The 14,992-nt window shown below is 35.9% G+C and overlaps 1 protein-coding gene across 2 annotated transcripts in view; it reads right to left on the bottom strand.

Moving 5' to 3' along the window:
- Positions 1-2,084: 2,084 nt before the first annotated feature.
- The window catches only part of LOC140675064 (UDP-glycosyltransferase UGT5), a 56,121-nt gene continuing 43,213 nt past the window's right edge, over positions 2,085-14,992 (bottom strand). Inside the window, exon 4 of one of the 2 annotated variants that reach the window (XM_072909094.1) lies at positions 2,085-2,370. The gene's annotated coding sequence lies outside the window, so the exon portion shown is untranslated. Of the gene's footprint in view, positions 2,371-14,609; positions 14,762-14,992 lie in introns of those variants that run through there. The other variant, XM_072909093.1, reaches the window with a different exon arrangement.

Here is a 14,992-nt window from a genome sequence, read left to right as displayed (position 1 = left end):
CATTTCTAAAAGTTCACAAATATTCCTTCATGCAATTTTTAGAGTAGAAATCTATAGGATTTCCACCATAAAGTTGCGCTTTTAGGTTAAAGTTGACGGTCCGCCTCTAAATGCGCCTATAAATATGTGCACAGAATACGGCCACATTTAGCGCGTCATCTAAGGCACATTTAGAGGCCTATTTAACGATAAATGTGAGCTCAAAATACGGGCCAATCGAACGGGTTTAATTATTATCTATTCCGTAGCCTGGCTAATATTATTCCTTATATCACTTTATGTAGATTAATTAATACGCTTTTATTCAGAAATGTGAATCGTTTAATTTTAAATCCACTTTGCGATCAGAAATTAATTCTTAATATCTTACGATTAAATGCGTTTAACATTTCTCTTGCGCATTTTTTTTTATTCTATAAATTTTCATTCGCTATAAAATTAAAAATTGAAATTATATATTGCTGGAATCAACTTAATACGACACAATGCATAATATTTTAATATATTTATTGACAATTTGCACTAATAAATTCAATATGTTACAAGATCATTGTAAACAAAACTCTATTGATCGTAAAGCGGAAATGACCATCGCGTTTCCGGCAGCTATTGAAATTCTCACTTGAAGCGTGAGCAGACATGTCTTTAACTACTCGCACGTAAGCACGATAGTCTGGTAATTGGCGATTTAGCGGCGTTAATGCATTGTATCTACGCGGTTATCGTGACTTTTCGGCCGGGAATAAAAGGTAATAATCCACCTCGAAGAGTGTGCTCGATGGAAAGGGTAGATACTTATTGAGGCGATTACCGTTATTGCGCGAACGTGCCCATGTACCAGCCAGTGGCATAACCCTCCCGGAGAAGCTTTCCGGACATCGAGCCACTTACGAACTCGCGCATGACGGTTCCCGATGGTTACGTATAAGGGAAAATAACGAGTTCTTTCACCCCCGTTTGCGAAGCATCGCGCGAATACTTTCCATTACGAGGCGAATGCCTCGTCATGGTACGGTTGAATAATTTAAATCTAACAAGCTGTATAACGATCAGACATTATCTGTTGGATCAAGTATCATTATAAGGCGAATTATCGATGCGTTAATGAATTTTGCGCTCTGAATCGTAAACGAGATACACGTATATATCTTTTATTTTCCGGTGATAACTTCAAGGCAGTTCTGCTCTTTTTTTTTAACGTAAAAGATGTGCGTCAAAAAATATTTTTATTCTAAATTACAGAAGATATTTTTTTCTACCTCTTGGGATAATCACTGGAAATATGTATTACTGTCACGCTTCCACTTGTTAATCAGCCATTAGCGCGGGGCTAAGGAAATAATTTAACTCGATATATCGTTGATAGCCCGATTAAACTAACAATTTACGGCATAGTGACGCGTGCACCACCGGTCAGCATTATAATAAATGCAAATTAAGTGTGTGTTATGCGCGCATGTTTCAATATACGCGATATACAGGATCTCGCCCCTCGTTCCACTTGGCTACATCGCATGCCCTGGCTATCGGGAATGCGATCGTGCAGACTGAAAAGGACGGTAAACGAAAAAAAATTACGACGGCTAATCCTAGTTAATAAATTATTTATTAAAGACTCCGTGCGATGAGAGAGTTCAGCTCCTATTAATATTTTGTTAGTATAACGAAAACAACATTGCGCAAGGCACGTAATTATCGATCTGCATTCTTCATTAAAGTCGCGTAATAACTTGCCAAATATAGACTATGCATATAGAAAATGCAAATACATTGTCAATGGATCCTAGAATTAATTTCGAGTAAATAATGTCATGTCGAAATATGAGGTTTTATTTGCAATCCACAAAGGAATATTAGTACATAATTAATATGCTTCAAATGATTAATAAATAATAATTTATTGATTCACTCAATTTCACTCAAAACTTTATATATCTATATAAATTCATAGATTAATAATATAAATAAAATTGATCGTTTTTATTATTTATTATTTATTATAATTCTAATTTCAAAACATTTTTATACTTTTTTAGATGTTTTTTTTAATAAAATTACACATCCCTAGAATCTATATATACAATATAAGAATTTGCATTTCCACTAGAATTTTCGCCACTGTGTATGTTTTTAGTGCAACGCGTTAACCATCGATAACGTTTACCATAGTGCTCCTTTTTCTCACGTTACTCTTCGCCGTAACCTTGTACCACGAAGAAACTTAATAGAGCGTCATTCATAACTGACGCGGTTGTCGGATGATATACACACGATAAAAGGGTGTAGACGGCCAACGTTACCCCAGAAATTCAGGCGATCAACGAAGATTGGTGTTAAAAATGACTCGTATGGCGATGCTCGAGTCACATCCTAGAATAACGAGAGAACATTTTATAAAAGTGCATCGCTATTATGTCAGATTTATTGTTGACAAATTTTTGCAATAGAATAATCAATGTTCCTTGATAGAATATCGATAATTTTAGATACGTGTTATACAAGCGCGTTTAATTCGAAATTGAATTGAAAATAACTATTTTTACTTTCTGATTGCGCGTTCTAATTCTAATTTTAAAAAAAGGCTTAAAATTAATTAAATAGAAGTAAAATTAAATTAACCTGAATAAAATTGAAAAAAAATTTATTATGAGAGAATTTAGATAAATTATCATTAAATATCAATCACTCGTAAAACTCAACTTATACTTAAACTTATTCCTGGAAACAATCGATGCAATCATATAAAACGCATAAATTTCTATTACAATAATATTACACGTCCAAAAAGATATACAGAAGAGTACACAAGTTCGCGAATACTCTTTCGGTGTTACTTGTACATTTTTGCCTTTGAAGCGACAGCAGCAAATTAGATTCGGTCAACACACAGACGTTTACAGACAACGCGAAACAAGTCAAGGGTCTTGCGCGTTTAGATTGGTTAGTCAGAGCGGTGCATCAAAGCACCTCTAACGAACTAATTATCGCTTCTCTCTCTGTATATGGTTTACGGCGCCTTTCCTTTTAGAGTTGCAATCCGCTTCTATCCTGCCCGATCCTCCGAATAGCTTGGCCCAGACATGCAGGTAATGCGCTTGTGTTAGGAGATTTCGTATAAATTTATCTCGCTTATTTAAGCTCGGAGCTAAAAAACAATATATCGATAAAAACTTGATGCGTTCACATCACACGTTATATCAACGTTTTGTTTACCATATAATGCAACGAAATACTTTATGCTAAAATATGCTTTTAATAAATATTTTCAAATTTTTTCACTTTGATAACACTAAAAAAAACACAATTTGTTGCACATTCATACTTTTAATTATCAACGCATTTAATTCACGGTAAGAATAAAATGTGTAAAATATACATTAAAATTTACATTTTTTTACGATATTATACTTTGCAAATGTGGATATTCGTTTTGCTTGATGCCGAATATGTCAAGAATATTGCGATTCACATTCATCAACTCGCGTCTCGTTTTAATTGTCCGACGCTGCCGCTCTCGTCCGTCCCCGCCAACGCTGCGGTCCGCAAGGACGGGGCGAACAATTTCCATGTAAATTCTAACGTAAATAAAAACACCGACGTAAGTTTTAATACCCTACCCAAGCGAACTCTGTGTCGCCCCCGAGGGCGCCAACGAGATTATTTGTGCGTTAGCGCCTCCGGTGGTTTGTCCCAGGTCCTCGCGTAAAGACTTTAACAAATTAATTTATATTCCACGGCGACAGCCATTTTGCAAACTACACTCTGCGCACCGAGGTGACCGAGAGGATTGACCATCCCCCGGGAAAACAACCCCGGCGAGCTGCTGTCATTTTAACGAGCCGGTGTTAATCATTCGCGACGCTACACGGTCATGTTCGCGCACAAGCCCCGCGTTGAAAAGCGGCGTTTCAGGTGATTCTCCGAGATCAATTTACACGCAATCTACGATGGATTACTCGAAGGAAGAATTATTTAACTGTCAATCACGGTGACAACGTGAACAAATAACATTACAACTACCGATTGGTTATGACCAATAATTATTAGTGGATGGATAGTCGATATATTAATTTGTGAGAGCATTGCATTTGATAATTTGTTCGAATCCATGAGTTTATGAGATTGCACGGATTTACGGGATTCATTACACTATTAAATCATATGTCATATTAAAATTTATTGATGATTATTGAGCAAACAGTTTAGTTAAGATTAATATATATATATATATATATATATATATATATATATCAATTCTTCCGTTTTATCTATTTTTGTTGGTAAATATGTAATTTTTCTCTTGCCTTTTACAATACCTTCACAATGGCAGAAATTTTAAAATAACATTTCACAAATAATACGTTTTAAGAGCGGAAACGATGAAATATAATAAATTCTCCGTCCTTTTTCTATCGTCGATGCCTTCCAATAACTGTAAAACCTGACGTAACAGCGTGCATTAAATGCTCCGATTTTGCTGGATTTAACGCGAAACGAATTCCGGTCGCGCGGCGATTATTTTAAATCGACAACGCTCTGAACTTTCACCCAGCGGCGAGCGTTGTGCGAACGACAATACAGTAGCAAGAAATACAATCCATTAGCTCGGAAACGCGTAATGTGACAGCATCGAATATACCCGACCGTGCCAAGCGCGCTATATGCATTACAGGATATTCGATAAAGATTTTCTATAAATAAATTTGTCGGTGTAACCGTCCATTATATTCGGGAATTGGCGGCGGAAAAATACGAGCAAAAATCCACAGTTTGTGATAGCGGATAACCACATTGGATTTCTGTATTATTTAGAATGTATCTCCGACCGGTTTATCAAGTCGCTGCACGTTGCAATTTTACACACTGTACTCGCAAGTGTGCAGTCGCATTCATTAGAAATTTATAATGCATCTAGAGACTAGTGTGTTGCCCTCTTCCCCGTTTGTTATTATCCTGCTAGCTGTGTAATATTTGAGATACGATGGCTCCTGGGCACGTCACGAAGTTTCCATTGTACTCAACGTATTTAGACGGTTTGTGCCTAACCGCGGAAGCTAAATGGCAGACGAAATTCTCTAGCTTTTGCCGACGGCACCCTGGACGCCACAACAGTTCAAATTAATTATCCCTCTGTAAATGTGCATCACGCATTAATTGAATTAGCAGTGCATTAACTTAACGGAAATAATTCAGAAAATACACCTTTTCGAGACATATTTCTTATTTTTTTTTTTCTCTTACACATATTCTAAAACATTACGCACAGTACTAACAATCTCAATCTTTATGTAAAGTTTTAAAAAATATTTGTTGGAAACTTTCCTTTTAATTTTTAACTTACTAAATTTATCTATCTATCTCGAAATTAATGAATTAAACAGCCACTAATTTCACGGCTAACTTTAATTCGCCAGCTTGCTTGGCGGTCTTTTTCCCCAAGAGATTTCTTGCGTGTCGAAAAGCGTGCAACAACGATGCAAGGACGACGAAGGACGAAAACAAGGGAAACTGCGGGAAAACGGCAACGGTAGTAGTATACGCGTTATTACGTCTTCCACGAGGGTCGAATAAGCGGGACGACATAGCAGTCGGGCGTGCTTGGAGAGCGGAGCGGGAAAAGCGAGGGGCAATATGTTCCGAAATTGTTTTACTTCGGGCATGGCATGAGGGAGGAGGTAGAAGGGAGGGAGAAAGAGAGAGAGAGAGAGAGGAGGATAGAAGCAAAGAGAAGATAAAAATGTTTCGCCGTTCCTTCGTGCAGGAGCTGTGCGTCGCACTGCTTCCTGCCCCGCTGTGGAGTAACTTTTGCGGGATGTGATGTGGAAAATTGGATTCAAGTTTGGGGCGAAGTGTAGGCGCAGGGGAAAGAGCGCCAGAAATCGAGAGAAGAAGGGAAGGAACGGTGAGCTGTGTGCGCGCGCGAGACACAGAGATGGCAAGAGTGCCAGAAGTCGGAGAGAGGGAAGAAAGCCACCATGTCGCTTCTAAAGGAGGATAAGAAAGGTTGAAAACAAGGAGATAAAGTCGCCGCAAGGGTCAGACAAGGGCGGCGGAACGGAAAGGAGAGAAACTGAGAACGAAACGGATCCGGAAGACTGGTCGAAAAGCTAAGGATGCAAGAGATTATCTCCGAGTCAAGGACACGTTTATTGCACTCTCGCCCCGTTCTCGCTCCCTTCTCGCCCTCCTCGATGCTTTTCGCTCTCTAATTCTTCTGGTATTCGTGGCTCCTGGAACCGTCTTATCTGTCCTCTGTCTTATTCAATTTTTCTCTTTCACATGGCTCCATCTTTTCCTTCCTCTTTCACGACACGCGCATTCAAATGTTTCATCTCGAACGTTTCAGAAAGAGTTACTACCATATATGCGATCTTTTCTACCTTTGCATCCCGTATGATGAGCCAACCAGATGTTTTTCTCCGTTGCTTTTTCACCGCACGACTGTACGCCAATGTCGTGTTTTTAACCGGCGTTGAAATGAGGAGATACGACGGACTTCGTAATCGACACGCTGGCTCTTTTGACATTAACTTTTGGACCAGCATGAGCTAGTAGCGGCTTCATCAAGAAGACTTTTCGCGACGATAGACGAAATTTTTGATTTGTGGCGGAGACTTCAAACGTGGCACGGAGGCGAGCGCGGAGAGTTGAAAAAGCGCGGGAGTTCTCGAGAATTAATGCGTGACTGGCAAAATTAATTTAGATTGCAGATCATAATTCATAGCTCTCTGACTACCTTGATTTACTAAAGTTAGTCGCGGCTCATTTTCCCTCTCTTTCTCTCTCTCTCTCTCTCTCTCTCTCTCTCTCTCTCTCTCTCTCTCTCTCTCTCTCTCTCTCTCTCTCTCTATCTTTTTTCCTTTTGTCAAATATTACATGAATAAAAAGAGAATTTAGTTAATCATTTTATCCATGGCTAATGCATTTGGGTCGATAATTACATATATATATATATATATATTATTGCTATTACATATAATTACATGTATATGTGTATAAGTAAAAACGGGGAGTTTGAGATAATCACTAATTACTTAAAATGATATGTATATTTAAAGAATTTGTCGATGAATTATACTTTATTTAATAAAATATAACTTTGTCGAATCTTTATAAATATAGAATATGTTGTTTGATAAAAAAGCTTTTATTTATAAAAAAACTAATTACAAATATATTGTCAAAAATAGATATTTTCATCACATATGTATATCATTTATTTCTGTTTCCGTACGTAATGCGCAATTTTAATTAACTTTTCCTAATATAGATAATACACTTCAATATTCTTATTTTTACATATATTATTTACTTCTTTCTTGCATATAATGCAATTTTAATCAACATTTTTTCTACTACAAATAATATTCTATATTAATGTTGTAACTAGAAAAGTTTGTCTTATTTATAATCTTGTCGGATTGGTTTTACCTAACCAATTCAAGCAGCAAATAGTTTTGACAAGTCAAAATTAATTTTCCATAGAATTTCAGCAAAGTAGCAGAAACTTGACGATTGAAAACAACGGGATAATTTGTTCTTACGCGATTCTGAGAGAAAAGAAAAAGAATTCGCTGGAGATTTGCGAGGCATGTAAGCGTCGATTGGCTTGCGAAAGTTCCTCTCGAGTGGCTCAATCTTTTAGACGAAGATAAACGCTCTTAATTCCCGCGACCCTTTTCCAGATGAAAGGATCGACTGAAAAAACACCCTATAAGTAATTCGATAGTGACCTGAAAGTCCTCCTCGATCGAGGCGTACATTCTGAGGAACGGCGATTATCGTGGTTCGACGGACGTCCAAGAAGCGAGCGATAAAACAAAATCGTGTTGGCGGTGCTAAGCTATGCGAAGTGAACGCGTTACATATCGAGTGGAAAAATATTTGAATCACAAATATCGGTATTACAGAGGATAAGTCAATAGCTTCACGATTGTTTTTATGATTCAATCATAAAAAGATAAATTTACAGTGAATTTATAAAAATCCTCTTTTATCAATATATAAAAATTACAAAAATATATGTATATATATATTAATAGAAATAAAATGTATACCTATACAGGAAAGAAAATAAGATTAAAATTAAGATTAAGAAATTTATATGAATATAAGACTGATTGTATGTACATGTATATGTCTTTATATTTATTTTGAAATACGCTGGCAATTTTACAAAAATCTCCCTTCGCGACGGAAATTCAACCAGATGACAAAGACCGGATGGAAGTTGGAGTGGTAGTTAAAACCATCTATAAATTCCACTGGACGGGATCACAAAATTCCTTCGGATTTTTCAGATCCGGTCCCAATTGCCTTCGTTTCCCGTAACCACTGGCGATGGGAAAGGACAGAGGACACGTGTCGCTTTCTCGATGCAAGAAGAGGATCTAAACGCATCGCGTAACGTGGTGGATTTCGAGATAGTGCCGGAAACGTAAATTTACATTATCCCGAGTGCGCGAGCACTTTGTACCGGACGCATCGATCAATAGCGACGAGTATTGCAAAACCGATACACACGTCCTCGAGTATCAATCTCGCCGTTAATTGAATCTTTCCAAATTGTTTAGAATAAAATCGAAATATTGGAATGGGGTGAAAACTGAAACACTTGGCTCTAGGCGGTTCTACACAACACGATCAACTATCATGAAACGGGAGGAACTATCAAGAAGGATTAAAAAAAAAACTCTTTAGACAAAAAAAAAAAAAAAAAAAAAAAAAACAATTTTGTAAAAATTGGAAATAAATCACAATTTCGATGAAAATAGCGAAATTGCCGATTCCACAAGACTAAGTAAAAGTAGATTGAAAATATTCCGTAAGATGCTTAAAGAATAAAGAGAGCGCTCTTCTGAATATATTATAACTTCGAATTTGTTCAATCGAGCGAAATCATTGTTCAGACAATCCAAGAATGCCGCATGATCGAGTGCGAACAATCGCGATCTACTCGAGCCAAGGACGAGAATATTTTACTCTCGACGAGGCGCACCATCGCCATCGCAAGGGAGAAAGTCCTGGAGAGAGCCCGAGATTTGAGTTATCGCGATACGTCCACTGTGGTATAATAAACCCCGTCGTAGGGACGAGGAAGAAATTTACTGACTGGCTGATAAAACGGCGATACTTTCGGCGCCACGTAGATGGGACGTGCGACAAGCCAGTAACGCGGGATCAATGGGCCACGGAATTTTGCGAAACGTCGTTAAATCCCGCACGTGTCAGCAACGTCCCGCCGCCGGCGTGCTCGATACCAGGCTGCGCCTTCACACACGCCATTATTTTTAATATCGCCGACACGGACAGCGGTTGCGGCGTAAGCGCTTTTTACTTGATACTCGCGCGAGATCGGCGTGATTTAATTTAGGACCGATACGCTGTATAAAACTCTATCGTTGCTTTTGCGCTTACACATGTATGTGTCCGAATAAAGATTGAGTAAGCTCTATCAAGTCGATATAAAGTCATTTATATCACAGTATTAATATCAAACATATCTTTGAAACTTGAATAATTCATCAAAAAAGAATTTAAGTCAATTTATTTTCTAATTATAAATGAGCAATACTCTAAAATGTTAGTTATTTAACCATATTTGTGAAATTAAAAAAAATATATATATGTATGAAAGGGACGGATAACTAATCCAATTTTTGGACTATACTTGGAAAAATACATTTTATACAATACTTATTTTCAAATTACCAAATGATACACAGACTGATGACAAAATTATAATATCATACAAATGCGTATCATTGTGCGAAATTGCAAAAGATTTATTCGCGAACTTTTCTCGAAAACTATGTATAAAAATGAACGTTCGATGGTCGTAAAGAAAAATGAACACCCCAACGTATATCGTATGTTTTTGGATGACCGTTCGATCCGAACGAGCGGCCAGATGGAGCGGACAAAGAAGGAGGCAAAACGACGTACTCTTTTCCGCGGCAATCTGTAACTTCGCCATTCGACGTTAACAACCCGCCAACACGAAGAGGGTTGCGGCTCTCCTCGTGGTGGTCCACAATCTCCCATCCCCCATCCTTCCCAATCTTTAACTTGGTCTCTTACTTCGGTCATCTCCCGCCACGCTGTTGTCCTCCCTCGATGGCTGCTTCACTTCTCTTGGCCTGGTTTCGAAGTACGATAGCTTCGAATAAATAGTCTTAACTGTTGGAAGAGAAACGGCAAAGAGAGTGAGAGAGGGAGGAACGAGAAGGGATGTAAAGAGAAAGTCCTTTTCCAGGATCCGCGAATAGTTAGGGATCGACGTGCGGTCTGACTTTTGGGTGACCGCAATCGCTTCGCTCGCTCTACAAATGTTCCCCGATGAGATCGACGCGATTCAAAGTCAAAAGTCGCAAACGATCCCGATCACGACGCCAGAGTTGGTTTACAGAGAGTTGGCGTATGAAATTACCCGGATTAAAGCAGAGTGATTCGCGTTAAGTCGTTAACTATACATGCAAGCCGGATTCGCTAAAGTTTGGAATATATACGAAATTGTGTATAATCTTAATTATTTTTAAGATTCAAACACAATTCAATTTGAAAGCTGATGAATTATAAGAATAATTATATATAATACAATTATTTTATTAATATTTTAAATTTCTGCGTTTAAATCTTGTAAGATTAAACCTTCCATTAAATACGTCTTCTAAAGTTTGTACTTTTAATCGTCGCTCAAATTTTAATTTTTTTCTCACCTTTATTTATATACATTTTTTTATATTACTATGACAGGTAGGATTTTCCTCGTCATTTTATCGATTACCTTCATCGACTATAATTGTTCCGCATTTCATCGATAATTTATTCGTAAAGTTGGTGTACATACAAGAGGTATAGAACGTAAAGGTACGTAACAAAAACTTCTTTGAAATCTTTTCAAAGTTTTACATAAATACACTATCGCGCCGACGAGCCGCTTATGAAAACAAACAAAAAGTAACGCTTCTCCCGCTACTTTTTATGCATTAAGTTACCTACAATAAAGCTCTACCAATGTTGGTCAGCTCTAACAGTTAAGTAAATCTTCTATTTTTGTTTCCTCATTACAGTGAGTGATCATACCTAGTGCTATAATTTACAAAGAGGTATTTAGAATTATAAATAATACTTATAATTTATTAATTAATATCTATTACGCTTTTTAATGAAAAAATATACATCTAAATTGTATACATGTGTGTATTTGTAGCATAAACATTCTAGGAATCTTTTTAAAATTTTTAACTGTTCAATATTCCTTAATGTTATTAATATAATTATAATCTAGTATGATAAAGAAACGTCACTATACTAGAAGGCAAATCGATCAATATAAATAAATTTACAAAAATTATTTTGTACATTTATTTATTTTATTATAATATTGCATATATATTTTAGTTTCATAAAATTAATTGCAAGAACTTTATTAATTACGTTCATTATTTTTACGGAACAATGTCGCACGCGAGCACAAAAAGCAAAGTTCCGAAAACAAGGGGCTAAATAAAATGAATAATGCGACAAAAACGTTAATACATGTTATAAAGCGCATAAGGCGATGCGAAGAGACAACACTAGGAAACCGTAGCTACGAAGGAACACAAAGCCTGGATCGCGCGACTGGTATATCGAGCACCTGTTGCCCCCTCGGGATCGGGGATTTACATTTTCATAGACAAGGGGACGCATAGTGATGGTCGGTGTGTTTGTGTATGTATACATATATATATGTGTGTGTGTGTATATATATATGTGTGTGTCCATGTGCGTGTGTACATGTATGTACAGCTCGTCCCTGACGTCTTCCAATCATTAAGAAAATTGAACCTTAAGCGAGCCGAGTCGGAGATTTCACTTCTCGATAGCAATCCCGGGATATCAAGCGATAGCCTTATCGATACTTAATACATATATCGGTTACACAAATAGAACGTTAAACATGATATCTCTCGTATATCTACTTTTTGAGATAAGACACGTCGATAAATATACATCAGTATCACTTGATACAAACAAAAAATAGGAAGAATTTAAAAATAGAGATTTAATTTATCGTGTATAAATACGCGATATCACTCATCACAATTATTGTACGTGATAACGGCAGTTTAATGAAATTTTTTACGACTTACAAAATGTAACTATTTATTCAGTTTTTTTACATTTTCTTTTAAAGCTTCACGCTTGCAAAAACGCAAGGAGAAATTTCTACGAACAAATTTGCCTCTACCTTGCACACGCCGCTATATACGTCTAAAAATAAGTTTTAAATAAGTTATCTCGAAACTGAACTTTATAATTGTAAAGAGCAACGAATTATGGAGCCTGTAAATAATTTTACAACGACGGAAATTCTGCAATGGTAGTGTCACTCCGAGTTCTCGCGATATGAGAAACGCAAAATAAACGCGCGCGACACAATTAATATAGTGGAATAGGAGCAAAAATCTTGCGTCAGTTTCTTACTGTAAGCATGTTAGTCGATGCAAGCAAAACTTTAAGTCGGCTGTTAGTAATAATAGTTTCTTCCTCATTTGTATTATTCGTCACTGTTTTGCTATAATTATTTGCACGCTTGGAGTTTAATTAAATTAATTGGCATGCACAGTACGCGATAGGTATATGTATATTATCATGTATATTTTTAACTATTTTATTATTTTAATATTATTATAGTGTTATATCAGTTATTTCGTGAATTTTAAAAAGTATTTTATCACAGTTTAATAATAATAATTATAACCTGCCTCTTTCTCTTTCTCTCTCTCTCTCTTTTTCTTTCTTTCTATCTCTCATACGTACACATGCATACATATATACATGCATCATTTATTAAAATTTAATTAATATGTATTCAAAAGCCAATAAATTAAATATTCCGCAATTCATAAAAATTAAAATAGTAATTTTGTGATACTTGTATCTATAATATAATAAAAGATAACATCCATATCTAAAAATTATCGCTGTATCTACAATATAATAAAAGAGCACGTCTAAAAATAGATATAAACCTACAAAAATGCCGTAAAGTTTCCAGAATTGAATAAAAAAGATAGAATACTGGACGATCAAAGTTCATCAGATGACCAAACTTAATCTCGTCCATCGACTCGTAGCTGGACCTGCAGGGAATGCGAGCAAAAGGGCCGAACCACGCTCATGATTCAATCAACCAAGTTAAAGCGAGCGAGAAATGACACGACGCGAACGCGAGGCCACTTTATCCGTCGTTCAAAAACGGTTAGCCTGTTGCAGCATCCTGTAACCATGCGTAAATCAATACGATTCGTCGCGCTCTCCATATACCGATGGCTTCCCGCAACTTCAAAAAGCGATGATTTTTTAGATATAGATGCTATCTCAAGCGAAGCATTTCGATTCCTTTGTCAAAGAACAATTCCGAAAAAATGTGCATAAACGCCAAATTGAACATGTGAAGTAATTTAATGAAAAATTCCGGATTTGACATACGCTGTCTGTTACAATTTTCTATTAGCATCAGTTTCAAAAATCCCTTTAATTCGAGTATTTGAATATATGTATAGTTGAATACTTTTTTTCCTGAAAAATATTACGCGATAGTGATTCAATATAAACGAGAAGTTTTGTAAATAAAATCTTTAACGATCTATTCTATAAAAATTGGTGTAAATTATGAGTTATAGTGTTTTATATTAAACTATAGACTTTGCAACATTGTATACCTATATTGCAGGTATCAAAATATTTCATCAGCGTGATAAATCTCGCGCTGACTCTAAAATTAAAATCTAGCGACGAATAAAGCGAACAGTTACGACCGTTTTTTATCTAGTCTATTCTTATCCGAGTCACGAAAGGTTTCGTGCACCGGTATACGCGGAGTGTTATTGTAATACCGAGTGTGGTCGAAAAACACGGAGTTAAGTTATCTATAATTTTATCAGGATAAATTAAAGCGCGATGAATGTATACAATATATATATATATATATATATATAGTAATGGTGAGAGAAGCGTAAAGCACGGCGAAATTTTTTACCGCCCCGATTATACGATAGCATAACTTTTTCGCTTAAGCAAGATATACAATTATTCATAAAATTTTCTCAGCATACACCTCCAATAAAGCTCAGCAGACACGCTACTGCGCACGTGCATTTTTAAGAAGGTGCTTTTACCGGCGAGAGAGCGTGAAAAAGCTTCTGACAAATATAAAAAGACGCTCGCAAAAATTCATTAACTTGAATACAAGAAAATTAACACGGTACGGTGCACTCCGTGTTGCACATTTAGAGTGGAGCTGCATTATTTTGTTAGGCGAAAAATAAGAAAAAAATATGAAATTATTTCCTTTTTCTATGAAATTATTTATTCATTTATCTATTTAATATAATTATTTATTTTTTGTTATTTATTATTTTACTTGAGTATATTTTATTTTACTGTAGTTTTATAATTTATTATATTTTTATTACATTTTTATTTTCTGACTTTTATTTTCAATTTTCTTGATTTTTTAAATTACATTTTCGTATGATTTAAATAATTTAATATTTGAAATAAAATAAATCATTCTTTATTACTTAAAATAATATTAACTTTGATACATATTCAAACAACAAAATTCTTATGATCGTTGATTTTATTAAAATTTCCTCAGTTGAAACAAGTAAAGTGAAAAAAAAGTTAACGTTGCGTCGACCTACTTTCCGTCCAGAAATTATTCCGCTGTATGCCAGTCAGTTCATGTACTGCAATCGTATGAAAGATTCTGCAAGACGGTATTCATCGTGTTATTCAATTTCATTGAAGCGTCGAGAATCTTTTACAAACGTTTTAAGCATCGTAAACGTAATGGGCGCATCAAAGCATAAAGCTGAATGAGAAAAACCTGATTATCTTATGTTCTTTTTAAGACTTTTATTAGATAGACTTTTGCGTCAGAAAAATGAATGTTTATTAGGTAATTATCATTTACATGGCAATCACGTTAAAAATATAA

This window comes from Anoplolepis gracilipes, chromosome 17 (genome assembly GCF_047496725.1).
Source record: "Anoplolepis gracilipes chromosome 17, ASM4749672v1, whole genome shotgun sequence".
NCBI lineage: Eukaryota > Metazoa > Arthropoda > Insecta > Hymenoptera > Formicidae > Anoplolepis > Anoplolepis gracilipes.
This window is presented reverse-complemented; position numbering and strand designations above follow the sequence as displayed.